Genomic DNA, 21,466 nt, shown 5'->3' with positions numbered 1-21,466 from the left:
CTTCGTGGCACCACACCCCTCCGAACGTAGACGTACTTCCCTTTACAAGGAAGGAACTACGGGAATCATATCATCGTCTCTCCGTGTGCTCCACCTCGGTTACCTCTATCCTCTCACCGCCTTTACTACTTGTATCTTGTATTGTTGCTTGCTATCTTGTCATATAGGTGAATTCACTTAGTTGCATATCTAGAGAATTTACCTTTGTGTCAAGCCTAATTTGAAAAAGAATTAAAATTTGAGTTTACACCTATTCACCCCCCTCTAGGTGTCATACGATCCTTTCTGCTGTTCTGTGTGTCTTGTTTCAACCAGAATAAATTGGAATTGGGCCAAGTAATTTAGGGCCAGTAATTTCCTTTGCGTGTCTTGTTTTGAGCTGAATAAATTGGCCTTAGGCCTTTAGTCATCCAATCTGGCCCAAGGACACCACGACGCGTAGCTAACAGGTGGGACACCTAGTGAATCCAGTAGGTCCCACGGCTACATGTGGGCCCGACGGGGTTGGGACCAGGGACCCACCATGCTCTGACATACGGGCCCCACAAGTTCTGACATATTGGGTCCACACTCTGGCATGTTGGGCCCACCAAGCTCGGGCATGCTGGGAATCACCAGGCTCTGACATGCGGACCCCACAGATCTCTAGCATGCCGTACCCACTGAAACTGTCATACGTGGGTCCCACCAGGCTCTGACATGCGGCCCCTACAGATCTCTGGCATGCCGGACCCACCAAAACTCTCAGAGAAGGGCCCCAGCAGGCTCTGACCTGCGGGGCCATGCGTCCAGAATTGACGTCAGGTAGACACTTGTGCTGGCACCTGCACAATTTTTTTGGCATGGCAACTGACATGTGGAACCCGTGTTGGTGGTACTGACAGTTTTTGGCCACTTCGCATGCTAGGAACTATCGGAACGGGAGGCCCCACGCAGGTGGGTCGTGTCGGTACCTGACATGCGGGCCCGAGTGCTGCAGGCCAAGTACATGTATGCATACAGTGGTTGTCTCCCCTTACAAATATGGGTCCCAGTGCTGCAGGCCTTGAAATGTTGTGCGTGCAGACAGAAAAGTACGTGAACAGAAGCGTGCAGAGTGTGGGTCAGGTGTGTCCACCGGCCCGAAGCCCAGTTGTTGTGACGCCCCTTGCTGATTCCGTAGTTCGGGCCGCCCACCACCCGCGACGCTCATTTCTGTACAATCGTTGACGTTTAGACCTCGCCCGTCACTAATTTTTCGGGCCGAGCGTCCCAAATCGCCATTTGTGACGCGAAAACATTTTATCATCATACAAAAAGACAATCGCTGACGGATTTCTCAATTGTCAGTATCATACCGTCATTGAAGACTCATATGTTACTAGTGTGACGCTCTGGAGAGTCTGGTTGCGCCACCACAGCCGACGGCTGGCCTCGTTGAAGTTCGAACGAGGCAGGCCGTCCTCCTCGTGCCTGGCAAGCTGATGCGTGCAATTAACACACGTCCGTTGGGAAAACCAAGAGGAAGGTGTGATACGTACAGTAGCAAGTTTTCCCTCAGAAAGAAACCAAGGTTTATCGAACCAGTAGGAGCCAAGAAGCACGTTGAAGGTTGATGGTGGCGGAGTGTAGTGCGGCGCAACACCAGGGATTCCGGCGCCAACGTGGAACCTGCACAACACAACCAACGTGGTTATCATCCGAACCCCCTCCAGTATTAAGTTGCAAACAACAGACAATTGCATTAAGTATGGTGCGTAATGTAATCAACACAAATATCCTTAGACAAAGCATCGATGTTTTATCCCTAGTGGCAACAGCACATCCACAACCTTAGAGGTTGCTGTCACTCCCCCGGATTCAATGGAGGCATGAACCCACTATCGAGCATAAATACTCCCTCTTGGAGTCACAAGTATTAACTTGGCCAGAGCCTCTACTAGCAACGGAGAGCATGCAAGAACATAAACAACATATATGATAGATTGATAATGAACTTGACATAGTATTCAATATTCATCGGATCCCAACAAACACAACATGTAGCATTACAAATAGATGATCTTGATCATGATAGGCAGCTCACAAGATCTAACATGATAGCACAATGAGGAGAAGACAACCATCTAGCTACTGCTATGGACCCATAGTCCAGGGGTGAACTACTCACACATCGATCCGGAGGCGATCATGGCGATGAAGAGACCTCCGGGAGATGATTCCCCTCTCCGGCAGGGTGCCGGAGGCGATCTCCTGAATCCCCCGAGATGGGATTGGCGGTGGCGGCGTCTCTGGAAGGTTTTCCGTATCGTGGCTCTCGGTACTGGGGGTTTCGCCACGAAGGCTTTAAGTAGGCGGAAGGGCAGGTCAGGAGGCGTCACGGGGGCCCCACACGCTAGGGCTGCGCGGGCCCCCTCTAGGCCACGCCGCCCTAGTGTGGCGGCGCCCCGCGGCCCCACTTCGTGACTCCTTCGGTCTTCTGGAAGCTTCGTGTAAAAATAGGCCCCTGGGCGTTGATTTCGTCCAATTCCGAGAATATTTCCTTACTAGGATTTCTGAAACCAAAAACAGCAGAAAACAACAACTGGCACTTCGGCATCTCGTCAATAGGTTCGTGCCGGAAAATGCATAATAATGACATATAATGTGTATAAAACATGTGAGTATCATCATAAAAGTAGCATGGAACATAAGAAATTATAGATACATTTGAGACGTATCAAGCATCCCCAAGCTTAGTTCCTACTCGCCCTCGAGTAGGTAAACGATAACAAAGATAATTTCTGAAGTGACATGCTATCATAATCTTGATCATACTATTGTAAAGCATATGAGATGAATGCAGCGATTCGAAGCAATGATGAAGACAATGAGTAAACAAATGAATCATATATCAAAGACTTTTCATGAATAATACTTTCAAGACAAGCATCAATAAGACTTGCATAAGAGTTACTCATAAAGCAATAAATTCAAAGTGAAGGTATTGAAGCAACACAAAGGAAGATATAAGTTTCAGCGGTTGCTTTCAACTTCAACATATTTATCTCATGGATAATTGTCAACACAAAGTAATATAACAAGTGCAATAGGTAAACATGTAAGAATCAATGCACGCAGTTGATACAAGTGTTTGCTTCTGAGATAAAAAGAATGGGTAAACTGACTCAATAATAAAGTAGAAGAATGGCCCTTCACAGAGGGAAGCATGGATTACTATTTTTGTGCTAGAGCTTTTCATTTTGAAAACAAGAAACAATTTTGTCAACGGTAGTAATAAAGCATATGTGTTATGTATAAGACATCCTATAAGTTGCAAGCCTCATGCATAGTATACCAATAGTGCTCGCACCTTGTCCTAATTAGCTTGGATTAACATGGATTATCATAGCATAGCACATGTTTCAACCAAGTGTCACAAAGGGTACCTCTATGCCGCCTGTACAAAGGTCTAAGGAGAAAGCTCGCATTGGATTTCTCGCTTTTGGTTATTCTCAACTTAGACATCCATACCGGGACAACATAGACAACAGATAATGGACTCCTCTTTAATGCATAAGCATTCAAAAACAGTTAAAATTCTCATAAGAGATTGAGGATTAATTGTCCAAACTGAAACTTCCACCATGAATCATGGCTTTAGTTAGCGGCCCAATGTTCTTCTCTAACAATATGCATACTCAAACCATTTATCATGAAAATCGCCCTTACTTCAGAAAAGACGAACATGCATAGCAACTCACATGATATTCAACAAAGGTAAAAGAGTTTATGGCGTCCCCAGAAACACGGTTACCGCTCAACAAGCAACTTATTAAGAAATAAGACACATAAGTACATATTCTTCACCACAATAGTTTTTAAGGCTATTTTCCCATGAGCTATATATTGCAAAGGCAAAGAACATAATTTTTAAAGGTAGCACTCAAGTAATGTACTTTGGAATGGCGGAGAAATACCATGTAGTAGGTAGGTATGGTGGACACAAATGGCATGGTTATTGGCTCAAGGATTTGGATGCATGAGAATAATTCCTCTCAATACAAGGCTAGGCTAGCAAGGTTGAACTCAAGTATAAAACGGTGCAGAAAGACTCACATATGAACATATTGTAAGCATTATAAGACTTTACATTGTCTCCTTGTTGTTCAAACACCTTAACCAGAAAATATCTAGACTCTAGAGATCAATCATGCAAACCAAATTTTAACAAGCTCTATGTAGTTATTCATTAATGGGTGCAAAGTACATGATGCAAGAGCTTAAACAAGATCTATATGAGCACAAAAATTGCCAAGTATCAAATTATTCAAGACATTATACCATTTACCACATGCGGCATTTTCCGTTTCCAACCATATAACAATGAATGAAGTAGTTCAACTTTCGCAATGAACATTAAAAATAAAGCTAAGAACACATGTGTTCATACGAAACAGCGGAGCGTGTCTCTCTCCCAAACAAAGAATGCTAGGATCCGGTTTTATTTAAACGAAACAAAAAACAAAAACAAACAGACGCTCCAAGTAAAGCACATAAGATGTGACGGAATAAAAATATAGTTTCACTAGAGGAACCTGATAATGTTGTCGATGAAGAAGGGATGCCTTGGGCATCCCCAAGCTTAGATGCTTGAGTCTTCTTAAAGTATGCAGGGATGAACCACGGGGGCATCCCCAAGCTTAGACTTTTCACTCTTCTTGATCATATTGTATCATCCTCCTCTCTTGACCCTTGAAAACTTCCTCCACACCAAACTCAAAACAAACTCATTAGAGGGTCAGTGCATAATTCATATATTCAGAGGTGACATAATCATTCTTAACACTTCTGGACATTGCTCAAAGCTACTGAAAGTTAATGGAATAAAGAAATCCATCAAACATAGCAAAACAGGCAATGCGAAATAAAAGGCAGAATCTGTCAAAACAGAACAATCCGTAAAGACGAATTTTTAAGAGGCACCAGACTTGCTCAGATGAAAATGCCCGAATTGAATGCAAGTTGCGTACATATCTGAGGATCACACACGTAAATTGGAAGATTTTTATAAATTTTCTACAGAGACTACTGCTCAAATTCGTGACAGGAAGAAATCTGTTCCTGCGCAGTAATCCAAATCTAGTATTGACTTTACTATCAAAGACTTTACTTGGCACAACAATGCAATAAAATAAAGATAAGGAGAGTTTGCTACAGTAATAACAACTTCCAAGACTCAAATATAAAACAAAGTGCAGTAATAAAATAATGGGTTGTCTCTCATAAGCGCTTTTCTTTAACGCCTTTCAGCTAGGCGCAGAAAGTGTGAATCAAGTATTGTCAAGAGATGAAGCTTCAACATCAATAGGTATCTCAGATGCTCCATCATCCATAGTGGTGCTAAGGGCTTTGTCAATTTTAGCCCTATAATAGTTTTTTGGCTTAGGCACTTTAGAGACATACATGAACTTTTGCTCCTTACCCACATAGGCTTTCTCCTTAAACTTAAGAGAAGAAAAAGTTGAACCCAAGGTTCCCATAGCCTCTTCAAGTTCACTACTCATATGGGTTCGATTATCATGAGTAGTACAAGTTTCTACAACAGCAATTCTCTCATTAATTCCACCTAGAGATTTATCAAGTTTATCAGTGCTATTAAGTAATATCCCCAATTTAGTCTCAATACTTGGAAGATCTTTCTCTATGGCCTCCAACTTTTTCATGACATCTTCAAGAGAGATTTCAATTTTAGCTTCATTAACAGGTGGTATTCCAACTAGACTCTCAATGATGCAACTAGCTTCTAAAGCAGGAGTGCCTAGGAAATTACCTCCCGCAAGAGTATCAAGAACATACCTATTCCAGCTAGAGATACCAACATAAAAGTTCCTGAGTAGTATAATAGTGGAGTGTTTCTTAATGCACCTATGATGAGCATCACTAATTCTATACCAAGCATCTTTAAAACTTTCTCCCCCTTGTTGCTTAAACGAACGAACTTCAACTTCTGGATTACTCATTTTTAGTAGTAGTAAATAAAGCAAACTAAATAAAGTAAATGCAAGTAACTAATTTTTTTGTGTTTTTAATATGGAGAACAAGACAGTAGATAAAGTAAAACTAGCAACTAATTTTTTTGTGTTTTTGATATAAGAGCAAACAAAGCAGTAAATAAGGTAAAACAAAGCAAGACAAAAAACAAAGTAAAGAGATTGGATGTGGGAGACTCCCCTTGCAGCGTGTCTTGATCTCCCCGGCAACGGCGCCAGAAAAAGAGCTTGATGCGTGCAATTAACACACGTCCGTTGGGAACCCCAAGAGGAAGGTGTGATGCATACAGTAGCAAGTTTTCCCTCAGAAAGAAACCAAGGTTTATCGAACCAGTAGGAGCCAAGAAGCACGTTGAAGGTTGATGGTGGCGGAGTGTAGTGCGGCGCAACACTACGGATTCCGGCGCCAACGTGGAACCTGCACAACACAATCAAAGTACTTTGCCCCAACGTAACAGTGAGGTTGTCAATCTCACCGGCTTGCTGTAAACAAAGGATTAAACGTATTGTGTGGAAGATGATGATTGTTTGTGAAGAACAGTAAAGAAAAATTGCAGTAGATTGTATTTCAGATGTAAAGAATTGGACCGGGGTCCACAGTTTACTAGTGGTGTCTCTCCCATAAGATAAACAGATGTTGGGTGAACAAATTACAGTTGGGCAATTGACAAATAAAGAAGGCATAACAATGCACATACATATATCATGATGAGTACTATGAGATTTAATCGGGGCATTACGACAAAGTACATAGACCGCTATCCAAGCATGCATCTATGCCTAAAAAGTCCACCTTCGAGGTTATCATCCGAACCCCTCCGGTATTAAGTTGCAAACAACGGACAATTGCATTAAGTATGGTGTGTAATGTAATCAACACAAATATCCTTAGACAAAGCATCGATGTTTTATCCCTAGTGGCAACAGCACATCCACAACCTTAGAGGTTGCTCGTCACTCCCCCAGATTCAATGGAGGCATGAACCCACTATCGAGCATAAATACTCCCTCTTGGAGTCACAAGTATCAACTTGGCCAGAGCCTCTACTAGCAACGGAGAGCATGCAAGAACATAAACAACATATATTTTAGATTGATAATCAACTTGACATAGTATTCAATATTCATCGGATCCCAACAAACACAACATGTAGCATTACAAATAGATGATCTTGATCATGATAGGCAGCTCACAAGATCTAACATGATAGCACAATGAGGAGAAGACAACCATCTAGCTACTGCTATGGACCCATAGTCCAGGGGTGAACAACTCACACATCGATCCGGAGGCGATCATGGCGATGAAGAGACCTCCGGGAGATGATTCCCCTCTCCGGCAGGGTGCCGGAGGAGATCTCCTGAATCCCCCGAGATGGGATTGGCGGCGGTGGCGTCTCTGGAAGGTTTTCCGTATCGTGGCTCTCGGTACTGGGGGTCTCGCGACGAAGGCTTTAAGTAGGCGGAAGGGCAGGTCAGGAGGCGTCACGGGGGCCCCACACGCTAGGGCTGCGCGGGCCCCCTCTAGGCCGCGCCGCCCTAGTGTGGCGGCGCCCCGTGGCCCCACTTCGTGACTCCTTCGGTCTTCTGGAAGCTTCGTGTAAAAATAGGCCCACGGGCGTTGATTTCGTCCAATTCCGAGAATATTTCCTTACTAGGATTTCTGAAACCAAAAACAGCAGAAAACAGACAATCGGCTCTTCGGCATCTCGTCAATAGGTTAGTGCCGGAAAATGCATAATAATGACATATAATGTGTATAAAACATGTGAGTATCATCATAAAAGTAGCATGAAACATAAGAAATTATAGATACGTTTGAGACGTATCACAAGCGCACTCTCATGCCGATTGATGAAGAAGCCGTCCCAAGTCGGGTTGTAGTCGAGATGCCACTAGGGACTCTTCCGCTGCTCTGGCGTGAGCTCGAAGTAGTAGTGGTTCGTGATGGCCATCTCGCGCGCCACACCTAGAGGGACAGGAGGGACCGGTACGCTTCCGACGCTCAGCATCCAGCCAGTGGGGACACGGTAGCCCGGTGGGCAGGGGTAGTTCGAGGCGCAAAGCGCCTCCGCCTCCCGGGGGGGTTAGAGATACGATGGAAGCCATGGGAGAGAGTGATTAGGTTTTGCAGATACGAGTCTAGATCTGATATGGAAATGGAGGCCAAGCCTACATATATATAGTGAAAAATGGCGGGAAGACGGAGGCGGGAAGCGGTGTAAAGCGCTGGAAGAAAATAGGCGGGAACGCAGTTTCGCGGGAAACTTTCATCCCGGATGGGGGCTCAAACCGGGACAAAAGATGCGGGGCTTAATATTGGGGAGGCTTATCTGGTGTTTGCCCTTTTATCCCGGGTGGGGGCTCAAACCGGGACAAAAGATGGGGGGATTAATCTCGGGGAGGCTTATCTGGTGTTTGCCTTATCTGGGGGGAGGGGATTATCTGAGGCATGCCGCTATATATAGCCCCTCTGGGGAGAGTAGAGAGAGCAGCCCGGGAGCAGAGAGAGGAGAGGAAAGAGCCTCTCCGGCGGAACTTCTCGAAGATGTCTTAGATGGTCGGCCGTCTTGGACATCTTCGGAAGCTCCGCCCGAGGTAACTCTTCCCGCAAGCAGGACTCCCTCCCGGAAGGTGGTGCTGATATACACCCAACAACCAGTAGCTCAGGGTACAAAAGGAGGGGAGAGCAAAGAAAGCTTCTCGGGAGCTAGTTTACACCCGGCGACGATGACCTGGAAGGAAAGAGCCTCTCCAACGGAGCTTCTCGAATATGTCTTAGATGGCCGGCCGTCTTAGACATATTCGGAAGCTCCGCCCGAGCGAACTCTTTCCGCAAGAAGGACTCCCGCCCGGAAGCTTCTAATATACACCTAATAGCGTTGGCGAAAGGGTTGGGAAATCTCCCGTGGCGGAACTTCTCGAAGATGTCGTTGGTGCTCACGCCCTAGGACATCTTCGGAAGTTCCGCCTCGAAAAAATGTCCCTGCAAGCCCGTGAAAGCTACTTAACTAGTAAAACAAGCCAACCATCTCCATTGTTAATATCTTACATACAGTAACATCATTACACAAAAATAAATGGGAAAGTGATTTCCATATTGAGATACACAAGTTATGATCGCTTCGGCCGTAACCATGGAGCATCTTCATCATTTAATTTGATGCTTGGGTCTTCATCATTGTTTATTTTTTTTCTTCTGGGTCGTAGCCATGGAGAATCTTCATCATTCAACATGATGCTTGGGTCAGTTTTCACTGTGAAGGGCGGAATTTCATTAAACTTATTATAATCTTCTGACATGTCTGTCTTGTCATCTACTCCCACGATGTTTCTTTTCCCAGAAAGAACTATGTGTAGCTTTGGCTCATCGGACGCAGTATTCTTTTGCTGATTTCTTTTTCTCGTTTTGGTAGAGATGTCCTTCACATAGAAAACCTGAGGAACATCATTGGCTAGGACAAATGGTACATCCAAGTACGCAAGATTGTTGAGATCCTCTGTTGTCATGCCGTACTTTTGGTCTACTTGTACCCCGCCTCCTGCCAGCTTGACCCATTTGAACCGGAACAAAGGGATCTTAAAAGTAGGTCCATAGTCAAGTTCCCATATCTCCTCTATGTACCCATAATATGTGTCCTTGTGCCCATTCTCGGCTGTTGCATCAAAGCGGACACCACTATTTTGGTTGGTGCTCTTTTTATCTTGGGCGACCGTGTAAAATATATTCCCGTTTATCCCGTACCCTTGGAAAGTACATATAGTAGAAGATGGTGACCTGGCCAACCAGTACAGCTGATCTCCAACTTTGGTGTTATTCATGAGATGTGTCTACAACCAACTGCCGAAAGTCTTCTCGTGTTCCCCTTTAATCCAGGAGTCAGCCTTCCCCGGGTTTTCGGAGCGTAGAATATTCTTGTGTCTCTCGATATATGGAGCCACCACGATGGAATTATGTAGAACTGTGTAGTGTGCTTGAGTGAAAGAATGTCAGTCTATACATACCATTGCTTTCCTTCCTAGTGTGCCTTTTCCAGTCAGCCTCCCCTCAGACCGAGATTCAGGAACACCAATCGACTTAAGGTTAGGAAGAAAGTCTACACAAAACTCAATGACCAACTCTGTTCCATAGCCCTTGGAGATGCTTCCTTCTGGCCTAGCTCGGTTATGAACATATTTCTTTAAGACTCCCATGAACCTCTCAAAGGGAAACATATTGTATAGAAACACACGACCGAGAATTCTAATCTCTTCAACTAGATGAACTAGGAGGTGTGTCATAATATTGAAGAAGGATGGCGGGAACAACAACTCGAAGCTGACCAGACATTGTACCACATCATTTTGTAACCCCGATAGACTTTCTCGATTGATTACCTCCTGAGAAATTGCATTGAGGAATGCACATACCTTCACAATGGCCAGTTGAACATTTTCCGGTAGAATCCCCCTCAATGCAACCGGAAGCAGTTGCGTCATAAGCACGTGGCAGTCATGAGACTTTAGGTTTTGGAATTTTTTGTCTTTCATACTATTTACTATTCCCTTTATATTCGACGAGAAGCCAGTCGGGACCTTGATACTGAAAAGGACTTCAAAAAAGATTTCCTTCTCTTCCTTGGTAAGAACGTAGCTGGCAGGCCCTTCAAACTGCCCTGGATGCTTGCCGACTCGTCCTTTATGATGTTCTTTGTCCTCCAGTGTTTCCGGTGTATCTTTTGACTTCCCATACAAGCCTAAGAAGCGTAGAATATTCACGCAAAGATTTTTTGTTAGGTGCATCACGTCGATTGCGGAGCGGACCTTATGGACTTCCCAATAGGGTAGCTCCCAAAATATAGATTTCTTCTTCCACATGGGTACTCGCTTATCAGCGCCATTAGGAACAGGTTGGCTGCCAGGACCCTTTCCAAAGATTACTTTTAAATCCTTGACCATACCAAATACTTCAGCACCAGTACGGGTGACAGGCTTCGACCGAGTTTCTGCCTTGCCATCGAAATGCTTGCCTTTTTTTCTTTAAGGGATGCTTTTGAGGAAGAAAACGACGATTGTAGGGGTACACATTCTTCCTACATTTTTCTAGATATATACTTTTTGTCCGATCCAAACAACGCGTGCATGCATTTTATCCCTTGTTTGACTGTCCTGAAATGTTACTAAGAGTAGACCAGTCATTTATGGTTACGAAAAGCAACGCTCGTAGGTCAAATTCCTCTTGTTTGTGCTCATCCCACACACGTACACCTGGTTTGGCCCACAGCTGTAAAAGTTCATCAACTAATGGCCTTAGGTACACATCAATATCGTTGCCAGGTTGCTGTGGACCTTGGATGCGCACTGACATCATAATGAACTTCCGCTTCATGCACAACCAAGGAGGAAGGTTGTAGATACATAGATCCATGGGCCAGGTGCTGTGACTGCAGCTCTGCTTCCCAAAAGGATTCATGCCATCTGTACTTAGACCAAACCATAAGTTCCTTGCATCATCTGCAAAGTCCGGGAACTCTCTCTCGATTTTTCTCCACTGCCGACCATCAGCGGGGTGCCTCAACTCCTCGTCTTTCTTACGGTCTTCCATGTGCCATCACAACAACTTGGCATGCTCTTTATTTCTGAACAGACGTTTCAACCGTGGTATTATAGGAGCATTCCACATCACCTTCGCAGGAACCCTCTTTCTGCGTGGCTCGCCCTTAGTACCAGTAGGGTCATCTTTTCTGATCTTATACCTCAATGCATTGCGTACCGGGCATTTATCCATATTCTCGTACTCCTCACCGCGGTAGAGGATGCAGTCATTAGGGCATGCATGTATCTTATGCACGTCTAATCCTAGAGGGCAGGCAAGCTTCTTTGCTTCGTACGTGCTGGCGGGTAATTCGTTCTTTCTTGGAAGCATCTTCTTCATTATTAGCAGCAACTTTTCAAATGCCGAGTCAGCTACACCGCTCTCTGCTTTCCACTTCAGCAATTCTAGTGTGCTGCCTAGCTTCTTCTGGCCATCTTCACAAGTTGGGTACAACAATTTATTGTGGTCCTGTAACATCTGCTCGAACTGCAACCACTCATTTTCTGTATCGCAGCCTCGCCGTGCATCAGAAATGACCCGACCAAAATCATCAGCGGGCTCATCTGGTTCATGTTCTTCACCCTGAACTTCTTCATTGTCTTTCATTGCCGTATTAGCGTACTCAGTGAACATAGATCGGTAGTCATCATCGTTCTCTTCTTAATCGCCGTCAGCGGGCTCATCTGGTTCATGTTCTTCACCCTGAACTTCTTCTTCATTGTCTTCCATTGCCGTATCAGCGTACTCAGGGAACATAGATCGGTAGTCATCATCGTTCTCTTCTTAATCGCCGTCTTTCATTATAACCCATCTTTCTCCGTGCTTCGTCCAAACATTATAGCCAGACATGAAACCGTAATGAAGTAGGTGGCTCTGAATGACTCTTGAGGAAGTGTGATCCTTCACATTTCGACAATCAACACATGGACAATACATAAAGCCATCACCATGCTTGTTCGCCTCGGCCGCATTGCGAAAAGAATGCACGCCTTTTCTATAAGAGGATGTGCGTTGGTCACCGTACATCCATGGATGGCTCATCTACATCGAACAACCGTATATCAAACACAATCACGATCCTAAATAGTACCGCACGGTCTAAACAAGAAAATAGTTGCTAACCTTGTAGGACAGGTGGAAATTAAGAGGAGGAGTTTAAGTGTGGCTCGGGCACCTCATATCATGCTTGTCTTCTGTGAACTCGAGTGGCGTCGCTCTAACACACATTTCAACAAACACCTCTAGTACATACTAGAAAAAAAATAGTCAAGCACAAAGCCACACTCCTCCACCAGCAAAAAAACAAGAGTGGGGAGGGGGGCTGCCATATATATAGGGTTCGCCTATTTGTCACGGTTTGAGATACAAACCAGGACTAAAGGGTTCTGTGGCACAGAACCCTTTAGTCCCGGTTTGTATCTCAAACCGTGATAAATGGGTCCTAACGAACCGGGACCAATGGGTGCCGTACGCTTGGACGTTTTCGGGGCGAGACGGCCAGACCTTGGGTCCTGGCCCAGGACACGGCCGAGACAAAAGGTGCCTGACCAAAGGCCTTTTTTCTACTTGTGAGTACGACGTGGTGAGTGTCCTACTACTCACCACCACACGAGAGCCTCTTTTCATAATTACGCACTCGCTACGCACGTGATGGGTGGCTGCAGAAGCCACCATGCTCTATAGCACCGCCGCTGCAGCAGCCAACATGCTCTATAGCACCGCCACTGACACTAGCTAGCCTAGACGCAACGTCATACCATAGGATGGACAAAGTAGATAACGCATGGCCATTAGTAAACTAAGTGGAGCAAATCCAAAACACTCAACTCTACATTATTTGTGGAACTTGCGGATTTAATCAAAAGAACTACTCATTTGGATGCTGGATCCATCATGGTCGTTTGAGTATGTCTATCTTGTGTTTTGAAAATGATATAGAGAATATTAGGTTCATCATCGGCTATAGAGGAAACTGCATATCAATGCATCTTGATCTTTGGCTCTTTAGAAGACTATTAGGAATGTGCTATTCTATTTTCCACTAAAAAAAAAGGAATGTGCTATTCGAGTCTCTCTAGAAAAGGGAAGGCGAAATCAATGTGAGCAACCACCATAATTCATTGAAATATATAGAAGGAATGTGATTGGAGAATTTTATATAATTCTATGCAATATTTAAGAGAACCATGTGTGTCCCGCCATCGAGAACATTTACCAAAGAGGGTAGACTTTGAATCGGTATTCATATAGTAGTAAAGTAATTAGTATGTCGTGTACTATTAGCTCCTACATGCTTTATTTGAAAACAAAGACTCAAATCGTGGGCGGTGATTTGGGAAGCGAATCAATGACAGCTAGCCACGTAGCAATGAAAAAAAAAGTCCATCCGACCGCTGGTCGTCCTTGGAAAATCGGTCGGATGTCGTTTCATTACGCCATCCCTCACTCACGGGATCGGAAGGCTATCGTTTCGTCGCGCCATGCACACACATGGGACGGTTGGTTGTCGTTTCGTTGCGCCATCGCATGCGCGGGAAGGTAGAGGTGGTATAAATTTCAAAAAACAAATCGCTCTCATGCAATCTTAATAAGAAAAGTCATTGCTCCTTCCAGTTCACGAGGGAAAAAATGACAAACGATGAGTAATGATGAGTAATGAGCTCACTGCATCCGGTTCCCCTAAAAAAAAGAAAAAAAAAAGCTCACTGCATCCGGTGGCAAACGGTGAAATTCGCCGAAATCACTACTACAGTACATCCAAATGACAGTAGACGTTGCCGAGAACTATAATACTCCAACCAAAGGAGCGTCTGTCCCAAACTTCCTCATCAAGGAAAACAAACTAGCCCTCGTCTCCATCGCCGGCGCCGCCGAAACGCCCTTCATCGGCGTCGCCGATCCCGCCGCTTGTCATCGCCCTTTCGTCGAATCACGCATGGAACTCTCCCTCTTAGTCGTCCTCCTCTCCTCCTCTCTATTGGTCTAGGAGTGGAGTTAAGATCTACCTGCCCGGACGCGATTCCTTTTCTTGGTAAGGAAGCCCTATCTTGCTTGGATTGTTCTCCGGTTTCCAAGGCTGTGGTCTCTTCGTTGTGAACATCCATATCCAGCCAGATCTTTCTTCTTCAAGATCGGCCTCAGTTAACCCCATTCCGTTAGTAGGAGAACGTCCCTGTTTCACCGTATGGTGATTCTTGAGGAATTCTTCAGATATTGAGCTGTTTCTTTATTTCTGCTCCTTATCTGAAATCCTAAATCCATGTTGAAGCATGATAAACATGAATAACTACTGGTAAATCCCGCCAGCCACTACCATATTAGATTAGGTCTTACGAGATCTGTTTTACACATGTGATCCTTATGCTCCAGTCTCCAGACATGCCACCGCCAAAGAGGAGGAAACCCTCAAAATCTGCTTCATCTTCAAAGGGAAAGGAACTAGTTCTTTAGCTTTAATACTGGTTAGCTTGACGCAGTTCAGCTGATTAAAATCCTTAATAATTTTGATGGTCTCACCTAAGTACCGACTACCGAGTGAGTTGTACTCTAATTTTGGAGGCTGCAATCTTCACGAGTGGAACTTGTGTTGATTCAACCAATCGCTTGAGCATTAACGTGGAGACTCTGGTTACAAGTATTACGATAGTTAAATGAAACCTTTGAACCATCTTAGTTCACCATATAAGCGATTTTGATTAAATCACAATCCGTAAATTTACAGCTGATTCTAAGATCACTTAGAAGTTTGCAGATGTGCTATGTGCAATATGTGTTGACTGTTCGATAGTTCTTCCTAATTATTTTCTCGGCTGGGATTGCAGACTGAAGAAGTAATTGTGCCATATTCTATACATTTTTGTATATTAATAAAAAGCATTAGTAGCGGCCTGGTACATTGGGAGAATGGAAGGCAATAACCTGCCCTGTGGAAACTTTATGCATGGAGCATCTTATGGCAGTTCAGACTTGCATCGCAACCCCATGCAAATACGTGCTCCAAACTCGGGTAATCAGGTCTTCAACCAATCTCAGATACCTGGCAATTTCCCCATGCCAATGAACCAGGTTACGGATTCTGATCACATGTCGGAGATTCTATTTGGAGAACGCAGGAAGCCTGATCACCACCAGGTCCTTCACCAGAACTATCACACGAAGGACTCCGTGACCATGAGCGATGATGAGGAAGGTCTGAATGAGGATACCACCGATAGCCGGAGCGGCAAGGGAAAGAAGGGCTCTGCGTGGCACCGTATGAAGTGGACTGATTCAATGGTTAAGCTTTTAATTACTGCAGCGTCTTACACTCGGGGAGCATCAAGGAACTGATTTAGGAGGTGGTAAGAGGAACTGTGCAATGATGCGGAAGAAAGGCAAGTGGAAGGCAATATCAAAGGTCATGGGCGAGCGAGGCTGCAGTGTGTCACCGCAGCGAGTGCGAGGATAAGTTCAATGACCTGAATAAGAGATACAAAAGGCTTACTGAAATCCTTGGACGGGGTACAACCTGCAAGGTTGTGGAGAATCCAGCACTTCTGGACCGCATGGATAATCTCTCTGACAAGTTGAAAGACGTCGCAAGGAAGATATTGAACTCAAAGCACTTGTTCTATGAGCAGATGTGCTCCTACCATAATAACAACCGGAATAGTTTGCCTGCAGATCCTGCACTTCAGCGTTCACTACAGCTTGCTCTTAGGTGCAAAGAGGAAAATGATCTGATGAGAGGAGCAAGTGGAGATGCTGATGAAGATGACCAGAGTGCAGACTCTGATTACGAGGAGGATAATTATGGGGAGCATCATTCAACACATAGCAATAAGGAGGCCCTACCCATGCAAAAAAAGATGCACTATATGGCGGATCATGAGGATGTAGGTTTTGGCAACTCTTCGAGCTCACATCATTGCAGCCAGAGGTCTAGTCCCCATGGCATCGCACTAGATATCAACAAAGTATTTCCAGATGGAACTAGCTTGGCTTTGGCACAAAGGGACCTGGTGTCGGAATCTGCAGAGCTTGAGAAATATCGCTTGCAAATTGAAATTCGGGAACTGAAGCTTGCACAGTGCACGCCTCAAGTGGGAACAGTTATGTAAAAAGAAGGACAAGGAACTGGAAAGGATGAGACGGGAGAATGAAGAAATTGAGAATGGGAATAAACGCTTGGAGCTGAAGGTAAGGCAGAAAGCATTAGAGCTTGAACTCAAGCTGAAAGGAAATGGCAATCATTCATGACATTTATTTGGGCGATCAAGACTGACCTATAAGATGGTAAGCTAGCAATACATTAACATTACCTAGATAAAGCTCAGCATTAACCATTGGTGCAATTTTTTCCCTCCAGCAAGTCTGGTATTTCTAGGCTGCTAGGTGTTGTTTGATCACAATTTTTTTTAATATAGTAATTATATTGTACTGCAAGTTAACGCCATAACTGTTTCAAAATTTGGTGAGCTCAAATCATGTACTAATGTGGAATATAAATTGTTTGCTTAGGGAGCCTTGTAAATCATCTGATTTCTGTAGTTCTTAATTAATATGGAATATAAATTGCTTGCATTATTAGTTCGTTGGAGCAACTGAACTAATGTTTGGTGCCATATAAACAGTCGTATATTCGTGTTCTCTGTGCATTGCATCACTATTTGGAATGGTATGGTGACTGTACATGTACTCCATACCTTTTATGGACCATATTAGTTACAACTTATCAATAATAAACCCTTTGCTGGTGCTATCTAATAAAATAGAAAAGGATGCATCTCTGATTTTGAAAATATTGGTTTTTCGTAAAACAAAGGAAAAACAATGTACTATAAGTAATAGTTGTGTCCTGAATCTTGGCTGTGTTCTGCCTATACCTGGGCATCTGTCGTGCGAGCCAAGAAAAGTCCGACATACGAAATCTTGGCCCAGGCCAGCCAAAAGCCCACTGTCGGGCCTGCAGCCGTGGGCCAGGCCGCTTCCTTATTTTGCATTTTTGGGCTACTCAGGCCCGGCCCAGCCATCGGGTCGACTTTTCTAGGCCCAGGCCTAGGAATTTTGGGCCGGGCTGTCCTTGGCCAGGCATAGTTCTGCCTGATGTTGTTTGTACGTGGTGTCAATTCTATTGGTTTCCAAAAATATGAAGGAGAGCTATCCAACTTATTATTAAGTTTCATGCAGCAACCAGTAGAACCAAAAGTCAAAACTGATAGAGAGAAAGTTGGGAAATCCACATATACTTCAACACCCCCTCTCACGTGTGGGTCAATAAGGCCTAGACGTGATAGAAAGAGAGCAAGAATTTTTTTTATTAAATTGCGAAAGCCGAGACTTGAACCCTAGACTTGTGCTCTGATACCATAGTAAGCATCATGCACCAACCAGTAGAATCAAAAGTCCAAACTGATGGAGACAAGTTCAAAAGCGCGCAGGGCATTATTTCCTAGTTTTGCCACTCCCTAGCGCCTATCTCACAATTAAGCGCGGGGTATTTTGCTGCCGCCTAGCGCCTAGGCCACGCCTCTTTTAACCATTGGAGAGAAAGTTGGGCAATCCACATATACTTCAACACTTGAACTGATATAAAGACTGCCAGAAAATATTACATCGTTTACAGATTGACCAACAGAAAGCTGAGAAACAACCTATTCCCTGCAGCTTTATGGTGTTATCTGGTATTGGGGTGTTCTGACGTGGCAATTGTGACTGTGCTACCCCTTTAATGTGGCTTCTGGGTAGGGAACAACCACCTTAGGAATTCGCTGGCTGTAGCATAGTGTTTTCCGGAATTTATGCTGTTTATAATCATTTTTTTTTGCATATAGTTGCGGACAGTTGTTTAGTACATTTGTATTTTAGCTAAAGTAACGGCTCACTTCTGGCACAATTTCATAGTACTAGAAATCTAAACCTGGGCTTTGACATACTAGGCTAAATACAATGTAACATACTAGGGTCGCGGACTACAGACCGCTCAGACTTCTGAACACCGTTAACCTTATCTCCAGTTTAGCGCACATGGCAAGGTCCCCTGGATTTTCACATTCTGTTCTTTGTGCGTGAGATACCCAAGTACGTAGTATATCCTTATTTAGGTAGTGGTGTTATCAAGATCTTACTTTCACTGTTGAGGCCCTTTTGAGGGCAAGGGAAAACAAGTACTCCCTCCGATCCATAATAAGTCCATAGTAAGTGTCATGGTTTTAATTCAAATTTAAACTGCAACCATGACACTTGTTATGGATCCTAGGGAATATTAATTATTCAAAGGCTCTAAGGAAGCTTTTGACATGCTGACCTTGCTTATTAATACTAGCTGACACGAAAGTATCTTCTGGTTGGATAGCATGCTCCTTAGTCAAATAGTAAGACTGTTAATGTTTCTGCTTCTCTTGAATTCACGATGTTACTTGTTCTTTCAGGTTGCTGATGGCTTCTCGTGTTAGCGTAGAGTATTGCTAGACGGCTGGCCTATCTCGTTGCACAAGAATTGGATCTGGTGGTGCACTTCTGTTGAGATGCCAGATAACAGAATTATTCTCCGCACTTTCAAAATTAAGGCAGAAATGAGTCTGAGAACCTTCGTCAGTTTTTTTTTTTTTTGAGTCTGTTGTACTCCCTCCGACCCATATTACTTGTCACAGATTTTTTAGTACAGCTTTGTACCAAATCTTTTACTTGTCACAGATTTGGTACAAAGTTGTACTAAATCTGCAACAAGTAATATGGGTCGGAGGGAATAATATCCTTTTCTTTAATGAGGTCGATGTGTACCAGTAACTCTGAATTGAGTGGATGTCTTGCTGGCCACATATACCTGGTGTAAAACCCCAAGTGATTGCTATATGCTAAAGTGCTACCATAAGTTTTTATCTGAACTTCCGTGAAATAGGTTCAGACTGTCCATCAAAGAGTTCGAGCTGTAGTTCAGTCGAGCACCTTATCCTTGTTCTCTTGAGCAATTTTTTATGGAAAGGAATGACGGCATGTGGATTTGGTTTCTGATGTGGATTTTATCTTGTTGGAATTTTTATTTCTGGAACATTTGATTATTTTGACATAAATTTAACCAGAATTTCACGTGAAGCAGTCTGTTCTGTCAAACGGACTGGAATGTTGAAGGCCTCTTCAATTCGTGGGGTTTTATGCCATTTTGGAATTTTATAGGAACTGAAAACACAATAATATGCAACTTTGTGGAGTGGGCTATCTCTGCCTCGTTGTGTAACAAGTATTGGAATTTTCGTTTTACCATTTCCACATGCCATCCATACCGGGCTAGGGAGAGAAATCTTCATCCCCCCCCCCCCCCCCCACATCCATCCATAAATCCGTTATCGTAGTCACGGTCTCCTTGCATCTATCAGATCTACGGCACCAGTTCGTAGTATAAGTTGCATGAGGAAAAGAGAGGAAAAGAATTGTTTCATGATGTTCGGAGTTCGGAGTCAATACAAAAATTACTGTGGAAAACATTTCTACGGTTCTCAACAAATGAAACAAGCTGCATGGGACAAATCTTATGCAGCCGAATCTTTCAAAATTCCCATGAAATTCCTCTACATTGAAGGGGATGTTGAGATTGTAGATTTTTTTCAATGACAAGAAGCATGTGTGTTGCGAAAATGTCAATGCTCCCTATAATGAAGTTGTAACATCGTAAAACGAGAGAATTTGCGAAAAATCCTGACCAAGAAAGCTCTTATGTCACAACTTGTAATTTGGCACATTTCAAAAGTGATCGTTAACGCAAAATACTTCTCTTTATCCTAACCATCATCCATATCGATCTGAAGGTTGAGATACCTCTTCACTCACACAGGAGATAGCATGCGGTAGGGGTGTGCAACTCGATTGTGAGCAAGCAACACTAATTGGTAGAGGAAGACATTAGTAGAGGAAGGCGGGTATCCAGAAAAAAAAAACATTGGTAACACATGTCTGCGATAAAATAGCATCACACCAAACGCTTAGATAGTGTAACAAAATTTAGATCTTGAACGTCACTAGTTCATAGTATAAGTTGCACTACGAAAAAAGAAAAAAAAAATCTCGATGGATTATTTGTCACTAGAAACAAAGAACCGTTTCATGATGTTTGGAGTCAATCAAAAATAAAATCGGAATTGCATACAAAATATTCTGCGGAAAACATTTCTATGGTTCTCAATACTACATGAAACAAGTTGTACAGGACAAATTCTTATGCACCTGAACCTTTCAAAATTCCCATGGAATTCGTCCACGTTGAAGTGATGTTGAGATTGTGCATTTTTCAACGGCAAGAAACATGTGTGCTGCAAAAATGTTGATGCTCACTATAGTGAAATTGTAAGTACGCGACATCCCAAAATTAGAGAATTTGCGGAAAATTCCAACCCAAGAAAGATCTCATGTCACGACTTCTAATGTGACACATGTCAAAAGTGACTTTTCACATAATAAAGAGCATGCTATAAATTGTTAATGCAAAATATCTTCATTTATCTTAACCATCATCCATATCCGGAGGTTTTTTTTTAGAGAATGCGGCTCTTTATTAATCAAGGTAAACCATTACAAATAGTTTGTCGGATGTAATCCGGAATAGAGTTTCTAAAAGTGACCGAAATAAACAGTTCAGCAGAACGAGCTAAAGAATGAGCCGCAAGATTACGCCGACGATAAACGTGGATGAAAGACACCGAAGCAAAGCTTGCCGCCTTGTCTTGAACCACCACTCCAACTTGGCTACGGTCAAGCTCCAGGCTATTGACTCGTTGAACCAAGGAAAGGCAATCATATGCCACAATTAACTTGTCGAAACCTTCAGTACCGGCAAGGGACAAAGCACGACGAAGAGCGAGCGCTTCAGCTATCTCTGGCGAGGTGACCTCCTCAAGGAGCTCGCTGC

General features: G+C 43.7%; 1 pseudogene; it reads left to right on the top strand.

The window, feature by feature from the left end:
- The first annotated feature begins 14,424 nt into the window (after window positions 1-14,424).
- On the top strand, window positions 14,425-19,180 carry LOC124654059 (annotated as a pseudogene).
- The last annotated feature ends 2,286 nt before the right edge of the window (window positions 19,181-21,466 follow it).

This window comes from Lolium rigidum, chromosome 5 (genome assembly GCF_022539505.1).
Source record: "Lolium rigidum isolate FL_2022 chromosome 5, APGP_CSIRO_Lrig_0.1, whole genome shotgun sequence".
Taxonomy (NCBI): Eukaryota; Viridiplantae; Streptophyta; class Magnoliopsida; order Poales; family Poaceae; genus Lolium; species Lolium rigidum.
The sequence above is the reverse complement of the archived record's forward strand: the minus strand, read 5'-3'. Positions and strand labels throughout refer to the sequence as shown.